The sequence below is a fragment of the Nycticebus coucang genome, chromosome 4, assembly GCF_027406575.1.
Source record: "Nycticebus coucang isolate mNycCou1 chromosome 4, mNycCou1.pri, whole genome shotgun sequence".
In the NCBI taxonomy this organism is placed as follows: Eukaryota; Metazoa; Chordata; class Mammalia; order Primates; family Lorisidae; genus Nycticebus; species Nycticebus coucang.
The window spans coordinates 40,191,345-40,208,566 of NC_069783.1; the positions used below are offsets into that span (position 1 = coordinate 40,191,345).

At 43.5% G+C, this 17,222-nt stretch overlaps 1 long non-coding RNA gene across 1 annotated transcript; it reads right to left on the minus strand.

Annotated features, from left to right (window-relative positions):
• Positions 1 to 691: 691 nt before the first annotated feature.
• Positions 692 to 16,730, minus strand: LOC128583721 (uncharacterized). The gene is made up of 2 exons (XR_008379536.1): positions 16,625 to 16,730; positions 692 to 2,526 (listed from the first exon to the last, which is right to left on the minus strand). It is a non-coding gene; the product is annotated as an uncharacterized LOC128583721 (long non-coding RNA).
• Positions 16,731 to 17,222: the final 492 nt, after the last annotated feature.

Genomic DNA, 17,222 nt, shown 5'->3' on the forward strand with positions numbered 1-17,222 from the left:
TAGTCAAGTTGTAATGGCAATTGAGAAGGGCACTGTGCAGCAGAGGGCCAGGGTTAAAGTTCCAACACTGCAAGTTGCTAACTGAATGACCGTGGGAAATACCTTCAGTTCCTTAGCTGAACAGTTGAGATGATCATAATAATATCTGCTTCGTAGAGCTATGATTTATGCAAGTAATGCATGAGAAGTACTTAGAATCGTGTCTATAATAAGCTTTCAGTGTTTTCCTTCTTTATCCCACTTTTGCTTTGGGAGCTAGGACAGCAATGTGGCACACTGTAGTGTAATATCTCTACCATACATTTGTCTTCACCTTAACTTTGCAAAGCACTTCATATATTATTTCATTTGATGCTCACAGCAACCCTGTGAGGCTCCAAGTACTTAATGGTTTGTTGGAATCCTAAAGCACATCTCTGCTTCTTGGAGTGGAGGCAATTTCAATGTCAGTCCCACTGCTCAGCATCAGGACTGAGCCAGGAACTACAGGCCCTCCAGCCATTTGCAGGCCCAAGGCCTCCAGTAAATGGAAGGATTCAGATCCTAGATTATCAAGCCAAGTTGTTTTATTTTCTATTCCAGAGTATGGAAGAAATGCATAATTATGTTATCTTTTAAAAATTGAATAAAACAAAGTACAAGGCCCTCTTAGCCCATACACACTTGCCAGAGGTAGACACCATCATCAGTGGACCTTTTGGGTACAGTCTTCATACATGTTTTATACATTTTATGTACACTGGGGGAGGGGCTATTTCTTGTTTTTAATTTTTGCATAACCAGGGTTGTATTTTTAAATTTATTCTATTTTTTTTTTCATTTAATGATATGTCTCTTACTTTTTGTCTGATCCTTATGTCTTTTTAACTACAGCATAGTCTTCCATTCATTTAATCATTCCCCTATTGTCAAACATTCTAATTTTTAAGCCAAATTCTGTTGAGTTTCCCTCAAGGCCCAAGGTTTTGATTGCTTAGACTGTGGATAGCCTCCAGGCCTAGAGACACAAGTCACCAAGAAATGAAACTCTCATGGTCAAGGTTTTCCACACGGCTTCATATTTCTCCCAAACCACAAGCCCAAGGCTGTGGCAAGCTATGAAATTAGAGGATCTCCTTCTGAGAGGAAAGAGTGGGGAAGAGGAAGCCCACATAGGGCTCCAAACAATAGGGCTCCACTGACGATAACTCCTCAGTGAAAGTGGAGTCAGAGGTTCTCTCAGAACCCTCCACCTCAAAGCTGGGGGCTTCTCAGCACCTCTGTCTTTGTATCTACCCCCATCCCAGTTCTTCATAGACTTTGCTGATAACTTACTCAAACCGTAACTACTTCCCCCAGGAAAGACAGAGTTCTACTGTCAGATGCACCTCTGTTCCACTAGAGCACACAAGAAACCCTAGCAAAGTTCCCAGCTCAGCTCTTTTCAGGAACTGGGCTAAGCCAGGAGTGGGAGTGGGCACCTAGGAGATTTGGTTCTAAAATGTAGCTGTATAGCCAGGCAAGTTGCTTACCCTCTCTGAGCCTGTTTCTTCATTTATAAATGAAAACAAGGGCGGTGAGAATCTAGGGTATATTAACAGAGAAGAGAACATGCAAACATCGTGTGCAAAGGTGAAGCTGTTAGGAATGCGAAGAGAGAAAGTGGAGCCAGTATGAGCTGAGCCTCCATACCCTAAAAGAAGGGGAAAACTTCCCAGAAAAACTGGCTGCAGAAGTGAAGGTGTGTGCTTCTGTTTCAGGGCCAGCAAAGGCCAGGCTGCTGCCGCTGTGGTGCAGAGAAACATCCAACCGGTCCCAGGATGTTGCTCAGAGCTAAAGGAGTATCTAGATCAGGCGTCCTCAAACTTTTTAAACAGGGGGCCGATTCACTGTCCCTCAGACCATTGGAGGGCCGGACTATAGTTAAAAGAAAAAAAGCTATGAACAAATTTCTATGCACACTGCACATATCTTATTTTGAAGTAAAAAACAAAACAGGAACAAATACAATTCACACCGCTTCATGTGGCTGGCAGGCCAGTTTGAGGATGCCTGATCTAGGGCCTTGAAAACCTCATATTTCCCTTTAAGCATTTGCGGTGGCTAAGATCCCTTCTGAAAGGGTAAAGGTGGTATCACTCTTTCTCTTCCCTGAGGCCCTGATAATCCTCAACGACCCAGTCCTTTCACAGGCCCACCCCTACCTCCATCAACCACAAGTGTCTCCTGGACCTGAAGCCTCCCAGTTCAGGATGCAGATGTTGGAATTGAGTTGCTGGGAAATGAGGGGCACATCCATGGACACTTGCAGAAGTCCACACACCTCAGATACTCAGATAACCCTAAAACAGCGGGACAAGCTGGATGGGTCCAGGAACAGTACCGCTCCAGGTAAAATGAGGAGAGAGTGGGGAGAAATCGGTAGATTAGAGGTACCATCCAAAAGGGAACACGCTAACTTCATGATTTAAAATCCAAACACTTTCCACCCAGGTCCGGAAGGAATTCATTCACCTCTCCTTTTCCCCAGCTTCGGCAAAGGACTGTCTGGAAGGAGAAAAAGACAAGTGAAGATCTCCTTACACAATTTCCAGACATATCTGTAGCCCACTCAGAATTTTGGACATCTGCCAAAAAGCACACATTCCCAGTCGAATACAGTCACAGACACACATATAGCACAAATATGGTCAGGTTCACAGTCAGGACCCCAAACTGAATCTATGCTAGAGATGTCTCACTTTCTAAGACTCAGCAGAATAATAGGAAGGAGGCATACCACACAATGTATAAAAAATAAAACTAGAATTAGCAAATTTGAAAAAAATGCCAATTTCACTATTGATGAAAAACATACAAAGTTTAAAAGCAAAGTTATTTTTGAACTATAAAATTTTCATCTTATAAATTATCATCTATGATAATTTCTATGACATGAATATGGCCTATGATGTGCTTAAGAATGGCAAAATACACTCTTCCTGCATTGCTAGTGGTAGAATAAATTAAAGCCTGTTGGAAAAATAATTTGGCAATGTGTATCCAAATCACCTTAACCCAGTAATTTAATTTCTGAAAATCTAGTCAAATGGATACTTTCTTTTTTTTTTTTTGTAGAGACAGAGTCTCGCTTTATGGCCCTCAGTAGAGTGCCATGGCATCACACAGCTCACAGCAACCTCCAACTCCTGGGCTTAAGCGATTCTCTTGCCTCAGCCTCCCGAGTAGCTGGGACTACAGGCGCCTGCCACAACGCCTGGCTATTTTTTGGTTGCAGTTCAGCCGGGGCGGGTTTGAACCCGCCACCCTCGGTATATGGGGCCGGCGCCCTACCGACTGAGCCACAGGCGCCGCCCTCAAATGGATACTTTCAAACAAAAGCTTTTGCACCAAGAAAACCTGGAATCAATTAAATATCTAACTTCAATCCTTAAAAATAGGAAAATAGTTAATTAAATATTAGTAAGGTAAAGATATGCTATAATAACACACTGAGTAAAGAAAACAAGATGCAAAAGAATCAGTACAATATTGTCACAACTACATTAAAACCTGTATTACATACAGACACACACATATAATATTTCTATTTCATTTAGTCCTTTCAACAATCAGTGAGGACACCGGGACATAAAGGGTTAAGGAACTGGCACTTGCTCAGATAGTAAACGGTAGAGCTGAGTCTTAAGCCCACATTCTTCAAAAAATGCCACAAACAACCGCTAACTGTGAACAATGCCTTGTTGAATTTAAAGAGATTCTAACAGCTCCTATTCTCATATTTTAAGCCCATGATTAAATTCTATAACCCAACTAATCCTACTCCTTGAGGTCTCAAAAGAGCACTTTTATCTCCTCCAACTAGGCCTGCGCAGGGAGGAAGCCTCCAGAAATCATCAGCCCTCAAGAGCAAACAGAAGTCTCTGGTATGTTCCTAACTGAACTCCCTGGGAATTCCACCAGTCTTCAGGAGGAAGCCCCTTGTCAAATGACTGGAAGATCGACTTCACAGCACTTTTTAGCTCTCCCTAGCCTAACTGCATTGTTCCAATCCGCTTTAAGCACTCTTTAACACCAGGGGCTTAAAGTGGAAAGGGGGACTTGCCTAACACAAGAACGTTTCTCCACTTCTTCCCTGGAAGGCTCCATGGCCCTGCAAGGTTTCCATTGCAATGGATGTGGCTGGTCCCGGAACACAGTTCCGGTATGGTGACCCCCATCTCTTCCCTCAGGGAAGAAGCAAAGGAACAGGATCTTCTCTGAGGACATCATGTCAAAAGCTAGTGCTGCTGAGGGCTGTTGCCAAGTCTTAGCCTTTATCTTTTTGTTTGTTTGTTTGCTTGCTTGCTTTTTATTTCCTGAGGTTTCTCTTTCCCTGGCTAGAGTGCTGTGGTGTCATCACATCATCCTAGCTCACTGCCACCTCAAACTTCTAGGCTCAAGGAATCTTCCTATCTAGAACTACAGGAATGCCTACCATATCCAGATAAATTTCTTTATTTTTTGTAGAGATGGCAGTCTTTTGCTCAGGCTGGTCTCAAACTCCTTAGCTCAAGCAATCCTCCCACTTTGGCCTCCCAAAGTGCTAGGATTACAGGCATGAGCACTTACACCCAGCCTGGGACTTAACCTTTATAAATGCTCAGTCTCTCTCTGACCCCTCAATGATTGTGTCCATGGACAAAATAAATCTCACATAGGGCACAGGTTATTATTTGCTTACAGTACCATCCAGCCATCTTTCTTCCTTAATAACAGAATCTTGTTTTTTTTTACCTGGCGTAATTGCCTTTTGGAATAAGAATACATTTCCCAAACTCTTTCACAGCTAGCTTTCTGACCAATAAGATGTAACAGAAACACTGTTTCCTAACCCTTCCTGGGAGGCACAGTAATTATTGCCATCATGTTTCAGTACTAAAGCAGGCTTAGAGAGGTTAGTAGCTTGCCTGACAGAACACAGCTAATCAATGACACAGCAGGGATTCAATTCCAAAGCCTGATCCTTTAATGCCTTGAGAAGCTGAAGTCTGAAAATGCTGCTAATGTTCTAGAACCACCAGCATGTGCATTCTTTTTTGTTTGTTTTTTGTATTTGCATGCCATCTTTTACTTTTTAAAAGTGCTTCCTTATTTTCCAGCAGAGTCAGAATCTGAAGCACAACTTAGCTGGGCTCCAGTCCACATTTCTCTAGGTTTTTTTGTTTTGTTTTGTTTTGTTTTTGAGACAGAATTTCATTATGTCCACCTTGGTAGAGTGCTATGAAGTCACAGCTCACAGCAACCTCAAACTCTTGGGCTTAAGCGATTCTCTTGCTTCAGCCTCCCAATTATCTGGGACTATAGGTGCCCTCCACAACGCCTAGCTAATTTTTTTTGTTGCAGTTGTTGTTGTTGTTTAGCTGGCGCTGGCCAGGTTCAAACCCCCCGGCCTCAGTATATGTGGCTGGTGCCGTAACCACTGGGCTATAGGAGCTGAGCCATCCAGTCCACATTTCTCCAGTCCACAGGTGGCTGGCTCCCCAGATCTGATGAAAACTCCTTAGGGCGGTGCCTGTAGCTCAAGGAGTAGGGCACCAGCCCCATATATCAGAGGTGGCGGGTTCAAATCCGACCCCTGCAAAAGGAAAAAAAAAAAAACAAGAAAGAAAGAAAACTCTTTATAGGACTGTCCTTCAAACTGCTTCTTAACATAACATAGGTTTTTTTGGGGGGGGGAGGTCTTTTTTTGTTTGTTCAATTAGTTTTTAAAACAGGGTCTAGCTCTGTAGCCCAGGCTACAGGGCAGTGGCATCATCATAGCTCACAGCAACCTAAAACTCCTGGGCTCCAGTGATCCTCTTGCCTCAGCCACCCGAGTAGCTAGAACTACAGGTGCATGCCACCACACCTGGCTAATTTTTCCATTTTTGTAGAGATGGGTCTCACTCTTGCTCAGGTTGGTCTTCAATTCCAGGGTCCAGGCAATCCTGCCATCTCGGCCTCCAAAGTGCTAGAATTACAGGCATGAGCCACTGCACCTGGCCCCCTTAATGTAGTTTTTAATTTGCAATTAACAGTCTTCACGATCCCAGGCATGTCCTTATGAGTATCTGCTCCCCAATGTTGCTGGTTATTCTTTTTTTCAATTTCAGATTATGAGGGTACAGACCACTAGGTTGTATAATTTACACATGATGGTTAAAGTCAAAGTTGTAGCTGTGTCCTACACCCAGGGAGTGTGCCCTATATCTGTGCATTGTACCCACTGGGTGGGAAGCTACCGAACATCCTCCCCCCACCTTCTTGAATTTAATTGAGATTTTCTCTGTGTGGATCTGTGATTGATAATCTCCTAGTTTCAAATCAGTATCAAGTATATATGATGCTGCTTGTTTTTCTAATCTTGTGATCCTTAGAGAATGTTCTTCAAATCCATCCAGGTTGTTACAAAGGATGCAAAATTTCCATTTTTTATGGCATTTTTTCATGGTGGGTGTGTGCACGTGTGTGTATATTCACACACACATGCACAAATATATGTACATACATACCACAGTATATTAAACCATTCATGTGTTGATGGGCACTTGGGCTGTTTCCACATCTTTGCAATTGTGAACTGAACTGCTATGAACATTCGAGAGCAAATGTCCATGTGGCACAATGTTGTGTTTTTTTTCACTTGGGTAAATCTGTAGTAGTGGAACTGCAGGATCAAATGGTTCTTTGAGGAATCTCCATACTTCTCTCCACAGAGGCTGTCCTAGTTTGCAGTCCCACCCACAGTGGACGAGCGTTCCCTTCTCTCCTCGCCCATGCCCACAACTGCTGCTTTGGGACCCCATGATGTGGCCTTCTCACTGGGGTTAGATGAGATCTCAAAGTGGATTTGATTTGCATTTCTCTGATACTTAGAGATGATGAGCATCTTTTTATGTGTTATTGGCCATTCTTCTGTCCTCTTGAGAAAAGTTAGAACATGCATTTTCAACAAGGGTGATGTTGCTCTGACGAGAGCAAAAGCTAGTCCATGTGGGACAAAAGAAAAGAAAATCTTTGCTCTTTTTTTTGGAAAGCACAGATATACATACAGTACATAACAGATTTGCAGTTTATCTATAGTACTTGTTGTGGTGGGGGCAATTAGGAAAAAACACTTATTTAATAAAAAGAATCCTAATGGGGGCAATCATCAATAATGAAATACCATGTTAGGACATTTTGGCAAAAAGTCTGTTCTCTGAAAGAGTAAGCTCTATCTTACAAGTGTTTCAAATGGAGCAGAGAACAGTCCCTACACCTGATATTGATTTAATGAAAGCTTTTGGCCATGCCCCGTGGTTTTCCCAAGAACCTCCTAATGAAGTTTCCAATTCACTTTTAATACATGAAGAAATAGAACTTTGGAGATAATAACCATCTACCTAGATTTAGTATCAAATAAAACATCTCCTTCTCCTTCAAGAAAAAAGTGACATAAAGAAATTTGTAAACAAAGTAAACCAGTTTATTACGCACAGACTCTCACTAGGGAACTCCAAAGTCTGAGGTGCAAAAAGGAATGAAAGAGAGAAAGCAACATGGTTAAAATATGAACAAATCTATACAAACCCTGGTGTATAAAATGATAGCTATAGGGTCTGAACGGGGGCTTCCAAACATAAGACAGAGTTGAAATGCTGGACGGTGACATATAAGTCAGGGAGAGTCCCTAGGGCTAACGCAGGACTTGAGAGTACAGAGGTCAGAAGAAGAGTAAAGACATTAACTTGAAAATTAATATTTGACTTAAAATATATATATATGTTACATTTCCAAATTAAAAATAAAAGGATAGACACCAAGCATTAACTAGCAAATCAGAAAAATGAACAGTGGCAGGAGCAAATCCTACGGTCTCACTAAAAATGTTATGAATCATTGAAAAATTCCTGAATTGAGTCTTTTAAATTTACTTAAAATCATCATCTTTCAATGCAGACTTTGTTTAATGTTGCTTAAAATCAATTGCATGAGTACAGTTTTCCATACTAAAATTAGGAAATCTGTTTTTTCTTTATTTTTGTGACTTAAAAATCGCCTCTGGCTTAAACAGTGTTTCCTTCAAGGAGTGGTCCTTAACTCCAGCTTCCTGAGATTCTAAACTACAGGGAAAAGGATCCAGGATCCAGCCATCTGGGGGAGGCCACACACCACATCCTCAACCTGCAGACTCCCAACACTCTAAGGCCCTAAGACTTACTTAGTAAGGAAACCTACTTGCCTTAGTCAACCTTGGTTTTTTCCAAATATGTCTGCCCTACTCTGTGAAGTATATGAAAACTCCATGGAACTCACTCTGGGAAACTCTAAATTAAACCTTGTTTGAGCTGGCTCAGATTAAGAACTCACCAAAAATAAAAATATGGACTCAGTTCTTTTGAGGAATTTACAAAACTCGTCTAAAATGTTGCAACTGTGACCTCAGGCAATTTGAAATATAGCAGCATCAACCACTTGCACAACTTCACAGTACACTTCCTGGTACCCACCCAGGTATCATACCGCCTCCGTGACCCAACACACACGCTCACAGAGTCTCTCTCATGTAACGTCCTCGGAAAGACAGAGACAGAAACAGGGTGCCCCCATGTTTTCTCCCCGCCTCACACCTAGCACGATCTGACCACGAAAATGATCCTGCTGGGTTTCTCATCTCATCTGTTCTCCTTTTTCACTGTTTATCCACCATCTTCTTCTCCAATCTGGCTTTGGAAGTTTGCCTGGGAATGAGTCTAAACAGGTGTTTCTGAGGAGATAGTCTCCTGGCTCATGGGGGAGGGCCCATGGATATAAGTCACTCACTGGGCCTTAGTTTCCCCAGTGGTCTAAGGAACGGAGGATGACATGGCTTCTAAACCCCTTCTCATCTCTGATTATACATTGGTAAAATGCTTTCCGTCTTTTCTTCCAGCTCTTATGTTCTCTGATCTTAAGAATCACCCTCTTCACTCTCTCTCAGAGGAGGCAACAGTAGCCCAGAGAAGGTAAATGACTTTTCCAAGGCTACACAGCTAATCAGTGGCAGAATGGGACCTGGACCTGAGTCCTAACTCGGTGTTCATGTTTTTTACGTGTGCATTGTGTCTTCAGGTGCGTGCACACATATGTGAATACATGACAAACTGGCACATTCTAAAGACGCTTGCTGAGCTCTGACATTCTCCTCAAAGGCAAGACCTGCATGTGAGGCTGGAGGGGCAGGGGAGGGGCGCCATGTAGGAAGGAAGCCCTGGACGTGAGGCAGGAGGGGCAGGGAAGGGGCAGGGGAGGGGCGCCATGTAGGAAGGAAGCCCTGGACATGAGGGGAAGGGGAGGGGCACCATGTAGGAAGGAAGCCCTGGACGTGAGGCTGGAGGGGCAGGGGAGGGGTGCCATGTAGAAAGAAAGCCCTGGATGTGAGGCTGGAGGGGCAGGAGAGGGGCGCCATGTAGGAAGGGAGCCCTGGATGTGAGGTAGGAAGGGCGGGGGAGGGCAGGGGCATGCTGCAGGATCTTGTCTTCCTCCTCTTCCCCAATGCCCACATCACAGGGGCTACATTCCTTGCTCTGCCTGATGTGGCTGCATCCAGCAAGTTTATACTGCCCTGGGTTCAGGGAGGACTGAACACAGCCTGCCATTAAATGCTGCCTGACCTCACCTGGCAAAGCGATGGGCATTTTGTTACTACCTGAGTGTTTTGTCTCTGGGCTCATCAGCTTGACTTTTAGTTCTAAAAGACCCTGTCACACTTGCTGAGTTTCAGAGCATAGCCACAGCTTCCTCTGTCACCATCCTGCAGCTCCTCCTCTGCCTGGCTACTCAGCACTTCTTCATGGAGTCTCTCTCCCCCACGCCACAGCACACAACTCCTCTCCTGCAAGTCTTCCTGCTTTGATCGAAACCCCAGGCTTCTTGGCTACCAAGCAAAAGAAACTTCTCAAAAGCTTTAACTCTGTACTTTACTCCTAGTCCCCAGCTCAAAAGATGGCCAGAATCCCAATTCTTCTTTCTTCTTTTCCATCCGTGCTGACATCACATCTCTAAGGCTGACTTACACTTTTACTATTCACTGTAGTAGAGATTACAAATCAAACAAGCTGTAAAGTCAGTGTGAGGATGAGGAGTGTGTAAAAGGGAGAAAGAGAGAAAACATAGTGTTTGGATAGTAGAAAGTCACTACTGATCTGTTGCAATAGAGAGGGAACATCGAGTATCTTCAAATTTCTATTTTCAAAACCAGTATGATCTTTCCAGAAACATCACTCTCCACCATGGAAAGAAAGTTCAGGAGCTCAGATTCTATTAGCTCCCTCCTCCTCAGCGCAGTGGGCTGATTGTGCAGTTCCACCTCCCATCCTCACAAGGGATTCCTTGCAGGTTCCTTGGGACCTGACTCAGCCCCATAGTCAGTTTTACCACTGACAGGGTGAGGATCCATCTTGGCCCTTGAGTCTGTGTCCCAAGGGCAACAGGGTCAGAGTGAGTCATATCTCAGGATCTCACTGGAGGTTGGAAGATGTGGGCTGGAGGAGGTGGGGCGTGGTTGAGGGGCAGAGGGACATGGCAGCACTGCTCCTGTTACTGCCACTTTGGAACAGAAGCTTTAAAGCATAAATTCATGACAGAGACAGAGACTGGAAGGCATCCATGGGTTTCAACCCTGGCCACAGAGCAGAATCCTTGTAACGATTTTAAATAATGTGAATGTACTGAGCAAACCCCAGACCAGTGAAACTGATATGGGTGTATCAGTTACCAGGTGTATATCCCCAGGTAATTCAGGTGCACGAGCAGATAAAGAGGCAGTGATACAGCCCAACATAAGTACCCTCCCGACACGATACAATAAGAAGCACACAACATCACCAATGAAGTCTTTTTGCCAAAAATGTCTAGCCTGAATCCAATCATGATGAAAGACTGTAATAAATCCAGTTGTGGGACATTGGACAACACAACAGGCCTAGACTCTTCTAAAAAGTCAATGTCAGGAAACAAACGAATGAGAAAAAGAGAAAGGGAAGGAAAGGAGAGGAGAGGAGAGGGGAGGGGAGGGGAGGGCAGAGAAAGGGAAGGGAGGAGAAAGAAGAAAAGGAAGGTAGAATGTTTTAGATTAAAAGACACTAAAAAGGGCTGGGCGTGGTGGCTCACACCTGTAATCCCAGCACTCTGGGAGGCTGAGGAGGGTGGACTGCCTGAGCTCATGAGTTTGAGACCAGACTAAGAGCTAGAGCAAGACCCCATCTCTAAAAATATCTGGGCATTGTGGCGGGTGCCTATAATCTCAGCCTCAGCTACTTGAGAGGCTGAGACAAAAGAACGGTTTGAGCCCAAGAGTTTGAGGATGCTATGAGCTATAATGCCGTGGCACTCTATCGAGAGTGACAAAGTGAGACTCTGTCTCCAAAAAAAAAAAACATTAAAAAGACATAACAGCTCAATACAATGCATACAGCTTGATTAGATCTCACATTTAAAACACACATACAAATACAAAAAACATTTTGGAGACAACTGGAGAAATGGGAATGTAGATTCAGTATTCTAAAATTATTGTTAATTTTCTTAGCTGTAATGATGATGTTGCGACTGTACTGGAGAAGTTTCTTACTTTTACAAAATGCCTGCTAAATATTTGAGAGTGAGGTGTTAAGATTTGTGCAGCTTTCTTTCAAATGATTCCACATAAAGAAAATGTGGCAAACTGATAAGAAGTGATGGATCTAGTGAAGGGCATATGAATATTCTTTCTGTTTTTTAAATCCGCAGTTTCAACATGTGAACACGCCAGCCAGCTGTGTGGTCGCACACCTGAGTCACCACCCTTCCCACTTCTGCTGGCCCCTCCCTTCCAATTCTAAAGTCCCTGAGTCCCTGGACCAGTGGTCCACAACTAGGGCACATCCGCCTGAAGGGCACGTTAAAGCCCCCGGCTGCTGCACCCTCCCCACAGAGAGCCTGCATTTCTTACAAACACCAGGGAATGCTGACACTGCAGACCACAGACCACACTGTGGGAACCACTGGCCCTCTCAGCTAGGCTGTGGCCTCCTACCCACAAAGCCAAGATGCTTAATCTTTTCCAGGAAAATTCTTTGCAATGTGGCAGGAACCCACTAGGGAGCAGCCGACTCTCACAAAAAGAAACTTCCAAGAAAGGTAAGGAATTCATCTGACTGCATTTGTAGGGCCCCTTACTACGTCTGACACAGCACAGAGCACTGAGGCCGTTGAGGCGAATACCGGCCAGAGTATAGTAATTCTTTACATTCAGTGAATGCTCCATGGATGTCAAACTTTCCCGTATATCATCTCATCTGAACTACACAACGGTCCTAAGGGAATAGAGCATCATCATCCCTGCATGACAGATTAGAAAACAAGGCTCAGAAAGATTACATTTAGGTCACTTGTCTGAGGTCTGAAGGCTGGTAAATTATCAGACCGGAAACGTGGTGCAGGCTGCCAGCTCTCCCAGTGCTCCCACTCACTCCTGTATTCATGCAATGAGACAGCTGGGATTTCCTGTTCTCACCTTCACAACAACCTACCTCTAAGGCTCTTTAATTATCTGCACCTTACACACAAGGGACGCAAGGTGGGAGGAAATGCAGTGATGCATGATTAAGAGTGAAGCTGGCACTTGGACTCAAGTCTGTCTGACTCAAGAATCCACCAACACCTGCTCCCCTATCATCTTTTCAGGCAGTAGCTGTTTGTGTAGCAGCACTAGTGTCTGGTACAGTCACTAGAGACGCAGTCCTGGCCTTCATGCAGTGTCCAGTCTAGGAAAATCTAGGATGAACATTCCCCTACCCAAGTATCACAGGAAGCCCACCAGGTGAGTACGCACATCCCCATTTTACAGACGAGGCCCAGAGAGGTTAATTAACTTGCCAAAGACTGCAAGACAGTAAGTGACGGATCGGGTATTCACACCTAGGTCATTTGCTACATTTTGCTGCTTTCTTATACTTCTCAGCCCTAATTTTCCAAGCCAGAATATTGGAAATAGGAAATGTCCCAAAACACATGGGACATTCATTCAGTTGCCACGGTCATCCCTCAGACCTTTGGGCTGCCCACCCCACCCCATGCTCAGCCAGCAGCTCAGACTCTTGCTGCATCAGGCTCTTCCCACCCACAGGATCCTCCTCCCCTTTCCCATTGCCAAGTCAGGATGTTCTTCTGGAATGGCCCAGAAAAATAAAGTTGGACTGTTTTGAGGACTCTTGATAAAGAGCTGCTGTTGAGGGTTAAAGAAGCTTCCCTGAGATCCTCACCTGTCTGTACCTCACTACCACCAAGAGGCACCGAGTAAGGGCCATTCCTGACAGCAAATGTGGGGTTGGGGACTGTGTGTGTTTTCTTGTTTGGGCCTTGGAATCCCCTTACGAAAGCAAGGCCCACTCCCTGGTAGCCCTTCCGTTCTTCCAGCAGATCCTAGTCTTCAAGCCAGTTCTCCCACCCTCACTCTCGGGATTCTCTGATTCTCTGCCTTCAACACTCTCAGTAGGATAATGTCCCCCTTCTGTGCTGCCACCTAAGTAAGTTCACAGCTTGCTACAAGAATATTGGATTGGGAAATCGGGCTTCAAAAATGTGGGTATAAAACTCAGTTTTAGCACTTTCAAGCAGGGGACTAGGACAGATCTCTTACTTTCTTCATGCCAGGCATGATTTTTCTGTGCTTACCATTGAATAAAACCTGTGGGGTCATCGAACATAAATCCAGAGTTATAGTGGTGTCAAGCAAAGGCACTTTTCTACTCTTTAAGTTCTCTGTAAGTATGGATGTTGAATGTAAAAATTATAATATTGTCTGGTGGCATTTTCAATGATGTAGATCCATATGACAATAAAAACAGGGTGAAAGAAGCTGTGCGGCTGTTTTTTATCTTTTACTTGGTTTCGGGGTTGGCAGAGTGAGCAGAAGTGTAAAAGGTTAACCCTAAGTAGGATTAGGAGTCCCTAATGCAAAATCTGTTTAGGTACAAAACTAGAAGGCAGGTTTTGGTTCTTTGATTCATCAGCAAAGGAGGTCCCAAGAACTGATATGTATTATAATAATCAATTATTTGGTATAACTGGTGCCTGACATTACACCCGGTGCAGCCCATCACAGGAAGATTCTGAAAGGTGAAGAGGACTGCTTCCTGTGGAAGCACCGAAGGTGCTTGTGGAGAGGACAAACAGCCTGAAGCTGCAAGAGAATGGTTCAATCACCTGCTTTTGGGCAGGGAAATTTTAGGAAAAATACATATGGAAGTTCAAGATCTAGAGATAGATGCTTTTCCCATGTTATCAAACCTGAAGTCCTCCTATGAGTCCAGTTTGAGGGCGCCCTAAGATGTTGATGTTCCATACCAGCCAGGCACAGTGGCAAACTCCTGTACTCCTGGCTACTCAGGAGGGTAAGGTGGGAGGATTACTTGAGCCCATGAGTTCAAATTTAGTCTGGGCAACATAACAAACCACTCATAGATAGATAGATAGATAAATAGATAGATAGATAGATAGATAGATAGATATTCTAGACCAAAGAGAAGTAGTCAGCCATCATTCTAGTAAACCTTGCCACAGTGTGTGTTCCCAGGGTCCTGCTCCTGCTCTCAGATTCACCTGGAATTCCTTCCTATCCTTCCCAGTTTAAGAAGGCTCCCTATAAACTCCTGGTCCCCAACACCACGTCCCCTTAAGGACTCCGCATCTTTCAAGGCCCATCTTAGTCTGCCCTCATCTATCCTTCCTTCCTACATGGACTGTGCCGCTGCCGTACCCCATATACACTTTCACAACAATACCTGTCATACCTTATTGCTTTTGTTTACATATCTGTTCCTCATTTTGGATTTAGTGCTTTATTCCTATCTGTGTTCTCAGTTTCTAAAACATTGTACAAGTGCATTGAATGTCAGTTGGATAAATGAACCCGTAAGGTCCACTTGCTGTTTCTCTGTTGAGGACAACCTCTTGCTTCAATCCTGCCAACCTTGGCTTGACCCAGACCGGACATAACATAAGCAGAATCTGGCCATAGCATGACCTGGCTTCAAAGCTCTTTCAACCCAGTCAGGATGTTGATAGCTGTTCTCAGTGCTGACTGCACATTAGAATCACCTAGGAAGCTTTTTATTTGTTTATTTAATCTTGAAGCAGTGGGAGTGGAGAAAGAACAAATCTGTAACTGGGTGTGACCAATTAGTTATAAACAGTGCTGCACTCTGAGCAGCCCTGGGGAGCTTTTTTAAAATGTTACTGCTGAAGGCCTTAACACTGAAATTCCTAAGACAGAAGTGGGGTCTGGGCATTAGCATTTTTAAAACCTCCCAGGAGATTCTAATGGGCAATCAAGACTGAGAACTGCCATCTTAGTAGAAAGTAGCTTCGGGGCCAGGTGTAGTGGCTCACACCTGTAATCCTAGCTCTCTGGGAGGCTGAGGAGGGTAGATCACCTGAGCTCAGGAATTCAAGACCAGCCTGAGCCAAAGTGAGACACACACCCCCCCCCCATCTCTAAAAAATATCCAGGTGATGTGGCGGGCACCTGTAATCCCAGCTACCCAGGAGGCTGAGGCTAGAGAATCACTTGAGGCCAAGAGCTTGAGGTTGCTGTGAATGAGCTATGATGCCATGGCCCATGGCACTCTACCAAAGGTGACAAAGTGAGACTCTGTCTCAAAAAAAGAAAAAGAAAGAAAGTAGTTTGGGGTTTATGCTACCTTAAGATGTAGAGGAATTCTCAATTCACCCTCACATTTGTTTCCTAATTTTCCCTCCAGGTGTGGATTCCCAAACCTTTTCTTCCAAGCTCCATGCACATTCTCCTGGAATTCAGCCCGGTATTGAAGCCTGCCCAAAATGCCATGTGTCTAAATATTTAAAAGTTATAAATTAAGCTAAAAACTCTTAAATGCACTACCTCCTTTCCTCCTTCCTTGACAAATACAACTTTTATAACATCTAAATTGAAAAATGAGTGCATAAAAAAATTTTGTGCATGACTAAAAGTTGGCAAAATATCAAAGACAAGTCATTGCACTGATTGCAGATCTTGATGAGTTGATGAGGTTTAGGTGGGTAATACAATAAAGACATGTGATAATTAAAGTTGACCCTGGAATAACAGGAGGTTAGGGAATACCCCCTGGTTGTGTGTAGTGGGAGATACACATACAACTTTCATTCTCCCAAAACATAACTTGCTAATAGCTCCTTTTTGACCAGAAGCTTACTGATAACATAATCAATTAACACATATTCAGTATTGTTATATATGTTATATATTACATTCTTTTTTTTTGGGACAGAGTCTCAAGCTGTCACCCTAGGTAGAATGCTGTAGCATCACAGCTCACAGCAACCTCCAACTCCTGGGCTCAAGCGATTCTCTTGCCTCCACCTCCCAAGTACCTGGGACTACAGGCACCCGCCACAATGCCTGGCTATTTTTTGGTTGCAGCTGTCATTGTTGTTTGGCGGACCGGGTTGGATTCTAACCTGACAGCTCAGGTGTATGTGGCTGGCGCCTTAGCCCCTTGAGCCACAGGCACCAAGCCTATATATTACATTCTTACAACAAAAGTAAGCTAGAGAAAAAAATCTTACTGAGAAAATCATAAGGAAGAGAAAATATATTTACCATTCATTAAGCGGAAGTGGATCATCATAAAGGTCTTCACCCTCTTTGTTTTCACACAGAGTAGCCTGAGGAAGATGAGGGCTGGTCTCGCTGTCTCAGAGGTGGCAAAGGGGAAAGAAAATCTGTGTATAAGTGGACCTGAAAAGTTCAAACCCGTGTTGTTCAAGGATCAACTATAGTTAGTTGTTAGAAATTTATCCCATAACACTTATATTTCTTATCCTTCATTTCAGTGAATCACTAATTATAAAGTGATAGCTAGACTAGAAATGAACCCTAATTTTCCATGCCAATCTCAAACCTTGTAAGAGGATCATAGATGGTAAATCAGTGTTATATTTGGAAATATAGTAAAATATTTAATATCATTGTAAAAATTAATGCCCCATATCTAGTGATTTTTAACTTCTTTTAAAACAATTATCTAGATTGATACATTATTTCATAATTTTTTCTTCTAAATTATTCTGAACTGGGTTATTATAAAGAAAAGCAAAAATAACATGTTGCTTTATTTGTTTAGATTTCTCTCTTTTTTTTCTTTTTTTTTTTTTTTTTTTGAGACAGAATCTCACTATGTTGCCCTTGGTAGAGTGCT